The sequence below is a fragment of the Balaenoptera physalus genome (assembly GCF_965194825.1).
Source record: "Balaenoptera physalus genome assembly, chromosome: 19".
Lineage (NCBI taxonomy): Eukaryota > Metazoa > Chordata > Mammalia > Artiodactyla > Balaenopteridae > Balaenoptera > Balaenoptera physalus.
Window position 1 is genome coordinate 4,792,169 of NC_138900.1, and position 12,936 is coordinate 4,805,104.

At 46.3% G+C, this 12,936-nt stretch overlaps 1 protein-coding gene, 1 long non-coding RNA gene and 1 pseudogene across 5 annotated transcripts in view; 2 read left to right on the forward strand and 1 right to left on the reverse strand.

The window, feature by feature from the left end:
• Positions 1-12,936, forward strand: part of LOC309648108 (uncharacterized protein) — a 363,120-nt gene that overhangs the window by 127,168 nt on the left and 223,016 nt on the right. The gene's annotated exons all lie outside the window — the stretch shown is intronic.
• Positions 1-12,936, forward strand: part of LOC309648346 — a 132,613-nt gene that overhangs the window by 94,201 nt on the left and 25,476 nt on the right. The window lies entirely within an intron of this gene.
• LOC309648299 (paraneoplastic antigen-like protein 5 pseudogene) overlaps positions 1-12,936 on the reverse strand; it is a 30,331-nt pseudogene that overhangs the window by 6,886 nt on the left and 10,509 nt on the right. Inside the window, exons 1-2 of one of the 3 annotated variants that reach the window (XR_014268674.1) lie at positions 7,208-11,384; positions 2,334-4,876 (exon numbers count right to left, since the gene is read on the reverse strand). The product of XR_014268674.1 is annotated as a paraneoplastic antigen-like protein 5 pseudogene (transcript). Of the gene's footprint in view, positions 1-2,333; positions 4,877-7,207; positions 11,385-12,936 lie in introns of those variants that run through there. The other 2 variants (XR_014268675.1, XR_014268672.1) reach the window with 2 other exon arrangements.

The window sequence follows — 12,936 nt, forward strand, 5'->3', positions numbered from 1 at the left end:
GAACAAAATATTAAGACAATTCAATTCCTAAGTATTGAATAAACTAGAAGAATGAATAAATTCTTAGAAAAACAACCTATCAACGCAAACCAAAGAAATTAAAATCTGTATGAACTAGTAATGGAAAAAAGATGGAATCACTAATCAAAAACCATTCAACAAGAAAGGCCAGATACATTCACTGCAGAATTCTAGACAACGTTTCCAAACAATTAAGAATAATCTTCCTTAAACTCTGCCCCCAAAGAAACACAGAGAAAGGAACAGTTGCAAACTCTATGACACTAGAATTACTCTAATAGCGCCAGACAAATATTAAAAAAAAACAGACGAAAATCTCTATAATGAATAATGATGCAAAAAGCATCAATACAATAGTAAGCTAAACTTAACACCAAATTAAAAGGATTATATACGATAAAAAAAGAGAATACATTCTTGAAATGTCAGGATGCTTCAACATGTGAAAACATTCAGTGTAAAATAATACATTAAGAGAATGAAAAGGAGCAATGCGGGTCCCGGGAGTGCAGCAGGCGGCGCAGGCCGGGCACTGGCCGCACTGCTGCTGGCCGCGTCTGTGTTGGGCGCCGCACTGCTGGCCCCCGGCGGCTCCCCGACGCCAGACTTAGGAAAAAAAAAGGCGCTTAGAGCTGAAGATGGACCAGGCTTTGCTGCTCATCCACAATGAACTGCCTGGGACAAACGTGACCGTCTACTGGAATTTCGATCGCTGTTATCACTGCCTGCGCCAGGTCCTGGTCGGCGTCTCCCAGAGCAGGAAACCCGGGGAGCCCAGCGTTGAGGCCGTGGCTGTGAGCACCCAGCCCGGATCCGTCCTGCAGCTTCGTGACACCGCGGCGGGGAGGCAAGTCTGTAGGCTGGAATACAAATCTGGAGAATTCGGAAACTACTCTCTCTTGGTAAAGCACACCCATGGTGGAGTCAGTGGAATTGCGTGTGACCTGGTCGTTAATGGGAAGCCAGTCGACAGTAACCTTCCCGTGAGTGTCGCGTTCCTTGTCGGCCTGGTGCTCATCATTGTGGCGTCCTTTCTAAGGTTCTCGCTGAGGGAAATTTATTAAAGAGAAACACTGACTGAAACCATTGAACACAGGGCATAACAACACACAGAGGAACTTCTAACGGCCACCGGATCCAACAGGTCCCAGCTCCCCATCCCAGGGTCCCCAACAAGGTGCCTCAGCTGCACCCCACCGGGCAGCCCTCCATCCCCCCCAAGTCTCCCTTCCTCAGGGCCCCACGGGTGGCCTCTCGCCAGGACGATGGGCGCTGGCAATGCCCGCTCCCCCTGGGGCAGCCCCTCCCCCTCTGGCCCACATGCCCGGGGCCTGGCCCTGCCCTATGGCGGGCACAGGACGGTCCCACAGCAGGGCACGTGCCACTGAGCCGAGGACGTGGAGTCCCGAGGAACAACGGGGTGGCCCAGCAGAGCACAGGCCCCGGGGTCCTCCCGCAGACCTCCTGCAGCCCCGGTCCAGGTCTTCCTTCCCAAGGTCCCAGGTCCTGGGGTGGGCGCTGGCTGTGACCTCGTCCATCCCGTCCTCCCCGCCGGCTCCTGGGACTGGGCTCGGGGTCTCCGCGCCAGGCCGGGGTCGGGGGAACTGCTCAGAGGAGAACACACGCACATTTCCACAACAAGAAGCAGCGCTGGGCCTGAATCTACGCCCAGAAAGCACACGTTGAGCTCACGACACTGGCCCACAGAGACCAGAGCCTTGGCTGGCACGTGGCGCACCACAGGGCTCCGCGGGGGGACGATGGCTAGGGTGTGTGTGCTGGGCGGAGGGGAGCGGGGGCTGGGGGGTTTCTTGACACCTGGGTCCCTCTGGGGCCTACAGGGACACATTTGGGCTTGCCAGCACAGGGAGCAGCCTGCCCCAGAGGGGGGACACTGAATAGGGGTCCCCTCTCGGGAGGGAGGCCCAGGCACCTTGAGTGGCCCCTGACGTCTCCCAGGCCAGTGTGGGTGGCAGCCATCTGCAGGTGCCCCTCACCTAGGCCGGGGCTGGCCACTCAGGGCTGCTCCCAGGTGGCAGGCTTTGGGGCTGGCCTTGGCATTGGCAGCTGGTGAGTTGTGCTTCTCCAGGCCAGTCCCAGGTCTCCAGTGGCCATGCACAAACCTAGGTAGAACAAAACACTCCTCCCTCCCGTCAACAAATTCTCATGGACCCTGCCCGGACCCCCCTCCCCTCCTCCTCCTGCCCCTCGTCCTCTTCTCCATGTCTCCCTCCTCCGTCTCCTCCCTCTCCTCCTCCTCCTCCTTTGGAACAAACGCTTCCCTGCACCCCCCAACTCACACCAAAGCCAGTTGTGGGGTACTGGGCCACCAGGTACTCAGCACCCTGCCTGCCAAGCTGAGCCGACGCTCTCGCCTGGGATTGTCTCCTCACAGCGTTTGCTGTCCTTGTCCCTATTGCCCTTGCAGGCTGCAGGGGGAGGAGACTGCCCCCGGCCCTCACTTGTGCAGAGGCTCCAGGGGGCTGCCTTCCTGGGGCGGGGCTCCCCTCGAGCGGTGTAGATGATCCTGAAGACAAGCTGGACCCTGCGGTGTCCCCTCCGGGGCACCTCCTCTCTGCCCCGCAGCTCTCCCTGGCCAGCGCCAGTGCTAGCGCTGGCTCCTTCCGGCAGGGGCGGCCCCGGGGGAGGCGCCTCTAGGCCCCGCGTGGCCTGGGGGCCCATCAGCATCATTAGCTCAGAGCCCACAGGGTGGGCGTCTGAGGGTGGCCGGAAGACAGGGCTGATGCCAGAGCCCCCGACTATACCTTTCTCAGCCTCTGCTGTGTTGGGGTCTCTGTCTGAGGCTCGGGGACCCCTCGTGCTGGGTATGGTGGCTCCCCGCTTGTGTCGCCGGTGCCTCCCTGAGCTGACTTTGGCTTGGTTGGTGGAGTCCCTTCCAGCTGGTGGATGCCGAGGGGGCTGGGCCTGGGCCTAGCTGCCCTGCCCCTCTGCCCCAGTCAAGGCCCCCACTGTTCCTGCGGACTGCCCCTTCCCCTCGTTAAAGTATCTGGGTTGCCTGCTAGGGGAGGGGGTGCCTGGATATCCTGAGCCTATGCTTCCTCGGGCTTGGGGTGGCTCATGGCCCCAGCCCCCATCTCGTTTCCCAACTCCTCTGCTGCAAGCTGAGGCTTCTGCTTTGCTGGGGACTGGTTCTCGGCCCTAGGACACGCTGCCTGGCTCTGGCCTTCCTCCCCAGTCCCGCAGAGGCACGGCACCTGCCTGCGCTTCAGTGACAGGGTAGCCCCTTCCTGGACGGTCTCAGCGCTGCTCCCACGAAACAGCCGTGCCTGCACCATGACCGGAGGGGCTGGCACACTGGTTTCTGCCAGTACCTGGGGGCCAGAGGCCCTGTGGCCCCTTCCCACTTGCCTCTGCTTCTCCCTGGCCACTGCCATGGTGGCCTCCCACTCCTCCTCGTCTCGCATGAGCTTCAGTAACTCCAGGAAAGTGGGCGCACACCCTCGCTGCTCCAGGAGCTTGAGCTTGCCCTGGAGGGTGGTGCTCATGGAGGCCTGAGCCAGGACGTGTTTCAGGCGAATCATGTCTGCGCTTCTCACTGACCAGGGGCTGTGCTGCAGGGCGTTCTGCAGCAGGGGCTCTAACCGTAGCAAAAAATCAGAGACTTCTCTCCGGACTTCTGGATGTCTGGAGGAAGTTTAAATGTGAGGTTCTATAGTCCTCTTTACTCCCGAAGATCTGCTTCAGGGTGTCCAGGCACTGCGCCACAGTCATGGAGTCACTGTTGGCCCAGAGCACCTGTGTGAGGGACAGCGTGGGGCCCTCTAAGCTTTCCAGGAAACGCCGCTGCTTCTCTACCTCAGGCACCTGCCACATCTGCATCATCTCAGTCACCTGCTCTAGCCAGGCTTCAAAGTTCTCTTCGCCTGGGTCTGGGAATGTGCTTCCCGAAAACACCTTCAGTTTTGGGTACCACATGCTTTCTTTCAGAGGCTGCGGGACTGGTGGCTCGACTTGAGCCAAGCCTCTTGGCTCTGCGTCCTCAGGGTAAGTGCTATGCCCCAGGGTATTGACCACATCTACCATTCTCCGGCCCTCATCTTTCAGGAAGTAGTTCAGTCTGTTGATAAATTCATCACCTGGGCTACGGGGCTTCACCACCACTTCCCAGGTACCTCCCCTTCCTGGGATCTGATTGGGCATCGTAGCATAATTGACCTCGTCAGCCAATTCGATGAAAACTGCCTTAGAGTTGTCTTCCCTTCTGAACATTCTGCCCAGCGCACTGTAGGCACACAGGGGCTGTAAGCCCGCCTTCAGGGTCTCTGTCATTTCCTCTTCACTACACTCCACGGGGATGCCCACGATCAGCACGGCCTTCCTGGGGTCCAGGCCCATCCCCTTGCACCAATCCTCCAACAGATGCACAGCCATTGCTCCCACTACCTATGGACTGATCTAATGCTAGGGGCAGTGATCAGCTCACAGCATCTGACCAGGACTCAAGGAATTCTGAGTCAATGCCAAGTATGAAGGCAGAATCGTTCCAGGTTCCCACAGCCTCTGCTTGCCGTGGCCTCCTCCTCCAAGTCCAAGGACTCTTCTGTGTGTACTGGAGGTGCCTGCTGGAGATGCCTGCAGGCCGGGGCGCCTGTGCACCACGCCACCGCGCGTCCGTGGCCACTGCTCGCGTGGTGCATTCTCCTGTAATTGATTTCTAATCTCATAGTGCTGTGGTCAGAAAAGATGCTTGATATGATTTCAATTTTCTTAAATTTACTGAGGCTTGATTAGTGACCCAAGGTGTGATCTATCCTGGAGAATGTTCCGTGTGCACTTGAGAAGAAAGTGTAATCTGCTGTTTTTGGATGGAATGTCCTATAAATATCAATTAAATCTGAAAAAAAAAAAAAAAAAAAAGAATGAAAAAAGGACTTCTCTGGTGGCAGAGTGGTTAAAGACTCCGCCTGCCAATGCAGGGGACACGGGTTTGATCCCTGGTCCAGGAAGATCCCACGTGCCATGGAGCAACTAAGCCTGTGCACAACTACAGAGCCTGCGCTCTAGAGCTTGTGAGCCACAACTACTGAGCCCGAGTGCCACAACTACTGAAGCCCACACGCCTAGAGCCCGTGATCCGCAACAAGAGAAGCCACCGCAATGAGAAGCCCACGCACCACCATGAAAAGTAGCCCCTGCTCGCCGCAACTAGAGAAAGCCCGCACACACCAATGAAGACCACACAGCCAAAAATAAAGAAATAAAATAAATAAATGTATACAAAAAAGAGAATATATAAAAAAAAAACCTACATGATGGTCTCAATTGATGCTGGCAAAGCATTTGAAAAAAGTCAACAGCCTTTCATGATAAAGATACTCAATAAACCAAAAAAGTTTTAAAAAGCTACCTCAACACAATAAAGGACACGTATTGACAGCACACAGCTAACATTATGCTCAATGGTGAAAGACTGAAAGCATTCCCTCTAAGATCAGAAACAGGACAAGGATACTTGCTCTTACTTCTAAAAACTTATTCCTGGAAATCCTAGTAGGAACAAGAACAAGTAGGCAAGAAAAAGAGATAAAAGGTATCCAAATATAAAAAGGAAACAAAATTATCTGTTTAAAACCAATATGATCTAATTTGTAGAAATCCTGAAGATTCTGGAAAAAAAACAATAAAACAAAAAACCCTGCTAGAAATACTAAATTACCAGACATTTAATCAACATGCAAAAATCAATGTATTTCTATACAACAAAAATTCCACCGTGAGGGGGCTCTTCCCCAATCAAACACTCACATGGAAAATAGAAAACAAAAACACTAATAGTAACATCAAATACAGAGACCTGATGATAAAATTAATAAAATCAAGACCACTTGTTACCCATAGAAGTGTACAAAATGAAAGCAGCAGTGCTGTAAACAAAAAAATGATAGCTCACCATTGATAAAGTATCACTCCACAAACTGTCTCATTAAGACGCTTCAAAATTAGCTGTGATGGTATAATGAACAATGGCATGCACAGGCAACAAAAAATATGGCATGACAGTTGAGTCAATAGCCTAACACGAGAATGTGAACTTGGACAATGTTATCCCTAGGAGAAATTCCTATACCATTTCTTGAGGCTCAAACGATGGTAATTATTACATGTGAGCAACATTGTCACAGTGCCTTTGAGACATGTTTTGGTGATATTCCTCAAAACCAGAAAAAGAACTGCAAAGATTTATCAGGATCTTACAACATAGGAGGGAAAGTATTCTCCATCAAAAATTTTCTGTTACACAGCAAACTCATTCCACAGTATCCACCAGAAGTTGTCCATTAACTACAGGTACATTATCAAGGAAAGAAACGAGAAAAAATTTCAGTCCCTAGAAGCATGTCTTTCAAAAGCAACTTTCAAAGGCAAAATCATGCCAACTTAGGAGAATATTAAATCAGAAAGAATATATATTTCCTAAGTACAGCAGTAAGAAAGGAAAAAAATATAAGATACGGGGTTCAGATATTATGGGTCCTTGACATGGAATCATGAGCTCAACCCATAGATTCCAAGATAGAGCCAGAAAAATTCATATGTTCTCCCCATGTAGGACTGGGGATTAAAACGAGGATCTCTCTGTCCACCGTCTTTAGAGTTTCCCTAAGTTACAATAACAGAAGATCTAATGCACCTCCCTATTACACACATCTCTGATGGGTGTGGCAAAGTCAGAACAGAAGAAATGGCCGACGGATCTAAACAAGCAGACAGGGCTTGAGAAAGCTCCATGCAGGTTCTGAGGTGCCAGATGGAATGAAACAGCAAGCAGTGTTTTCCCATCTTATAATTAGATCTTCTAAAAAACATCAGATGGGGGTGTAATCCAGAAAGGCCCAGGGACTGGAGTCTGGAGGCATCAGCTCTGATCTATATGGACTGAAAACTGAGCATTCAAGAGAATCAAGTCCAAAAGGAGAGATGAGAGAGCAAGAGACCCCTTTATTTTAAAAGTTTCCAGTTGGGTGTTTTAAATACTTAAGCACCGGAAAAAACTCCTGGTGTATCATGAAGTGGGCAGACCATCTAAAGAAATGGCACATTTAAACTCCTGAGGCCTGAGACATCAAGGCATTGAGTTCAGTTAAGCGAGGCATGGGATTCCAAAAGGCAAATAAGGGTAAATGCAAAGATACCCTCCCAACATTTGGAAGGAAGTTATCCTCACCCACAAAGATCAGGTTCCTGCAGGTCTCCAGCATCACGTCCCCGTACAAGGCCCTCTGAGCAGGGTCCAGGCATTTCCACTCCTCCTGAGAGAATGTGATGACCACATCATTCAATGTCAACTGACCCGGAAAGAAAAAACACATTTCACCAAGTGTGAAAGAGTTTATTTGTGTATTCCACTAATAAAACACTGATTCAGGGGTTTCCCTGGTGGGGCAGTGGTTAAGAATCGGCCTGTCAATGCAGGGGACACGGGTTTGAGCCCTGGTCCGGGAAGATCCCACAGGCCGTGGAGCAACTAAGCCAGTGCACCACAACTACTGAGCCTGTGCTCTAGAGCCCACGAGCCACAACTACTGAGCCCGCATGCCACAACTACTGAAGCCCACACGCCTAGAGCCCGTGCTCCACACCAAGAGAAGCCACCACGATGAGAAGCCCACGCACAGCAACGAAGAGTAGTCCTCGCTCACTGCGACTAGAGAAAGCCCATGTGCAGCAACGAAGACCCAGTGTAGCCAAAAATAAATAAATAAATTTATATATATATAAAAATACTGATTTAAAATTAGAAAAGTTATTACTAGTATACATTAACAGATTAAGAAAAAATTATCACAATAATAAAGTTTAAAACTTACTGGAAAATTAAAAACCATTAAAAAAAAAAAAAGGAAAAAAATATTGCAATTAAGCAAGAACATTTCACCAAACATGATGATCAGAAGGAAACACTCGGAGAGAAGTTAATGCTCTTACACTGTTGATGGGAATATAAATTGATGCAGCCATTATGGAAACCAGTGTGGATGTTCCTCAATAAATTAAAAATGGAGTTGCTATATGTTCCAGCAATTCCACTCCTGGGCATATATCCAGACAAAACTATAATTCAAAAAGATACATGATCCCCTACGTTCACATGATCATTATTTACAAAATTCAAGACATGGAAACAACCTAAATGTCCACTGACAAATGAATGGATAAAGAAAATGTGGTGTATATATATACAATGGAATACTACTCAGCCATAAAAAAGAATGAAAGAATGTCATTTGCAGCCACATGGATGGACTTAGAGATTATCATACTAAGTGAAGTAAGTAAAAAGACAAATACCATGTTATCACTTATATGTGTAATCTAAAATACGACACAAATGAACATATTTACGAAACAGAAATACTCACAGAGAACAGACTTGTGGTTGTAGGATTGTGGTGGGGGGAGGATTGCAAGTTTGGGATCAGCAGATGCAAACTAGTATATATAGGATGGAGAAACTACAAGGTCCTACCGTAGAGCACAGGGAACTATATTCAATATCCTGTGATAAACCAGAATGGAAAAGAATATATATATGCATAATTGAGCCACTTTGCTGTACAGCAGAAATTAACACAACATTGTAAATCAACTACACTTCAATAAAATTTAAGAAAAAAAAAAAAAACAGAAGGAAATACTCAGTGCATTCCCACTGACATTACAGTGGAGGGAAGGGGGCTGGCCAGGGCTCCTGACTTTCACCACTGTATGGTGTGGCTGAGCAGGGACCACTAGAGGAAGTAACAGGAGGAAAACAGAGAGCAAGAGCAAGACACAGAGACAGCATGTCAGAGAGTTAAAACTGTTAACATTCACAAATCTAAGGACACAGAAAAGCTAAAAGTGCAAGGATGGAAAAAGATATTACGTCCCAAAGATAGCAGGGATGACTGCATAATATCAGACAAAATGAATTAAAGAGAAAAATTGACATAAGACAGAAAGGACATTATATTATCATAAAAAAGGGTAACTCTCAAAGATATAACAATTATAAATATTTAAACACCTAGCAGAGTTCCCCTCAATACCCCAGTGTTAAGTACCAGTGGAAGCAAAGAGAAGACCAAAAGGAAACAGAGCACCTGAACAACACTACAGACTCACAAGACCACAGAGATCACGCCATCCAACAAAAGCAGAACACATGCTTCTCAAGCACACATGAAACATTCTCCATCACAGACTACATGTTAGGCCACAAAGCAAATCTTAGCAAATTCAAGAAGACTCAGATCATAAAATGTATTTCTCCAAACATAATGAAACCAAACTTCAAAAAAGCCAGCAGAAGGAAAACAGAAAAATTTCAAAAATGTAGAAATGAAACAATTCATTTTTAAACCAATACTTGAAAGAAGACAAGGAAACTTTTTAAATATCTAAATGAAAGTAACAACACAACATACTAAAAATTACACCGTCAAGCAGTACAAAAAGGAAAGTCTACACTGCTAAACTCTACAACAAAAAAGAGAAGAGAACACAAATCAGGAATATATTCACTACAAGGAAGGAGAAAAAGAAAAAACTAAACAAAAAGTTACTAGAAAGAAACAGAGACGAAAGGTTAGATGAGAGATAAATGAAACAGAATGTAGGAAAACAAAATAAAAATCAAACAACCAAGAGTTGGTGTTTTAACACTAGGCAGGAAACAGATTGCAACTGATGTCACAGAAATGTTTTTTAAAGGAAGATAAGGGAGAACTATGAACAGTAATGCCTACAAATTACATAATCTAGAAGATACAGGTAAGTTCTTACAAACGTCAAACCTAACCAGGCCTAATCATTACAAAATAAAAAATCTGAATAGAATTTTAACTGGGAGATTCAAGCAGTAATCAAAAATCTCAAACAAGGGAAAACCCAGGACAAGATAGCCTCACTACTGAATTGTACCAAACATGTACAGAAGAATTGCCTCTAATCCTGCTAAAATCTTCTTGAATAGTCTCAGAGGGAACACTAGCAAATTCCTTCTATGGAGCCTGCTTAACTCTGATACCAAAGCCAGAAAAAGATGCAAGAAAACTACAAATCCAATATCCCCCACACATACTGATGCAAAATCCTTAACAAAATACTACAAAATCAGATTCAACAGCACGTGAAAACGTATTCAAATCAACACCAAGTGCATTTTATTCCTATAATGCAAGGCTGACCCAACATAGAAAAGTCAATTCATGTGAAGATATAACACGTTGACAGAATAAAGGAAAAAACACATATGATCGTCTCAATTGATGCAGAAGTAACCCACTTAACAAAATGCAGCAACCTTTCAAGATATAAACCCTCAACAAACCAGAAACAGTAAACTACCTCGACATAATAAACACCAAATATGAAAAGAACACAGCTAACATTATACTCTACAGTCAAAGACTAAAAGGTTTTCCTCTCACATCAGGAGGAAGGCAAGCACGCACACTCTCTGCTATGCACACTCACTGCTATTCAACAAAGTACTGAAAATCCTACCAAAGCCATTAAATGGAAAAAGAAATCAAAGATACTCAAACTAAAAAAGAATTATCTTTTTTTGTGGGTGACAAGTTTTATACGGACAAACCACAAAGACACTACAAGCAAACAACTATGTCGGGACTTCCCTGATGGCACAGTGGTTAAGAATCCGCCTGCCAATGCAGGGGACACGGGTTCGAGCCCTGGTCCGGGAAGATCCCACATGCCCCGGAGCAACTAAGCCCATGCGCCACAACTACTGAGCCTGTGCTCTAGACCCTGCGAGCCACAACTACTGAGCCCGTGTGCCACAACTACTGAAGCCTGCGCGCTCTAGAGCCCGTGCTCCACAACAAGAGAAGCCATCGCAGTGAGAAGCCCAAGCACCTCAAGGAAGAGTAGCCCCCGCTCACTGCAACTAGAGAAAGCCCATGCACAGCAATGAAGACCCAACACAGCCCAAAATAAATAAATAAATAAATAAATTTTTAAAAAGAAAAAGAAAACCCAACTATGTCAAAAAATTTTTTTAGAAAAGTTGGATAAAAAAATTAACATGCGGGGGCTTCCCTGGTGGCGCAGTGGTTGAGAATCTGCCTGCCAATGCAGGGGACACAGGTTCGAGCCCTGGTCTGGGAAGATCCCACGTGCCGCGGAGCAACAAGGCCCGTGAGCCACAACTACTGAGCCTGCGCGTCTGGAGCCTGTGCTCCGCAACAAGAGAGGCCACGACAGTGAGAGGCCCGCGCACCGCGATGAAGAGTGGCCCCCACTTGCCACAACTAGAGAAAGCCCTCGCACAGAAACGAAGACCCAACACAGCCAAAAATAAATAAATAAATAAATAGAAAACAAACAAACAAAACATTAAAAAAAAAAATTAACATGCAAAAATCAGACAAATTTCTATATGGAATGAAAAATGTCAAAAAAAATTAAGAAAACAATCCCATTAACTACAGCATTAAAAAGTACAGAATACTTAGGAATAAATTAGCCAAGGAGGTGAAACACTTGTACACTGAAAACTACAAAACTTGTTACAAGTAATCCAAGGAGATACACACAAATAGAAAGATATCCTGTACGCATGCACTGGAAGACTTAATATTCTTAAAATGACCACAGTCCCAAAGTGTTCTATAGATACAACAGAATCCCTGTCAAAATTCCAATGGCAATATTTGCAGTGACAGAAAAAAACATGGTAAAAAAACATGCTTTGCAGTAATACAAAAAAACATGGTAAAAAAACATGCTAAGAGAATCTCAAAGGAACAAAAATGGCCCAAATACTCTTGAAACAGGAGGGAGATGGAGAAGGCCCTTTTTGAATATCAAAACATATTATATACAAATTAATCAAGATGGTGTGGTACTGGCATGAACACAGACACACAAAGCAAAGGAACAGAACAGAATGCTCACAAATAATCCTTGGCATGTATGTAAAATGTACTCACAAGGGTGGTAATACTACACAATGGAAAAAGGACAGTCTCAGTAACAAATGCTGCTGAGAAACTGGATATCTACCAGCAAAAGAATAAAGTAGGGACCTTACTTGCATAAAGCAGGAAAACTTCTCTGTCATGAAAAAGGCAATCAACAGAGTGTAAAGACAACCCCTGAGAAATGGAGGGGAAGAAAATGACTTGAAGAATCCAGAGAATTTTGTTGATTTCATAGTTTAAAATCGATGATGGAATAAAACACCCTCTATCACTGATGTCTCTTTCTGAACTTTCCATTCCATTTTCCAATCATTCAGATTTTGAACTCAGTGACTCACTCATTTAGCTTCTAGTGTATTATAAAAAAAAATCAGAACAAATTTCTTGTTATTGTTCAGTTTTCCAGAATTTACCAAGTATTGTGCATATTCAGATGACTTCCACGAACAGGATAGGTCACAGAATTTACAGAGAGCGGACGGTGCATTCAGACGAAGCCCTTTAACAATACCTGCTGCCCAACAGCACTGAGACCCCATCCACAATCCACAGGTGTGAAGCCCTGCCTAAGACAATGTCCACTGGGACCTCAGGGGAGATGAAATCTAAGTGGACATGACAGGGACTGAGGGAAGGCACTAGATAAAGGTGAATGTACAGGTGTCAGGAAGGATACCTCAGAGTGAGACAAGATTAGCAAGTCCAATTGAGGGCACTTCAGAAAGGAAAGACTGAAGAATCAACTGAGAATATGACTGTACCTCAGAAAGAGCCATTCCTGACTCCTTTTCTTTTTCCCTCTCTTAAGGGCTTCTTTGTTAGACAACAGGACTCTTTAGAGGTCTATCCTGAGAGTTGGAAACAGGCTGTTTAATGCTTAGAATCGACACAGCCCCTTCCTGAGTCACCACCACACACACAGGGAAGACCTCAGCACGTGGAACAGACAGTCCCCTGCCGCCCACTG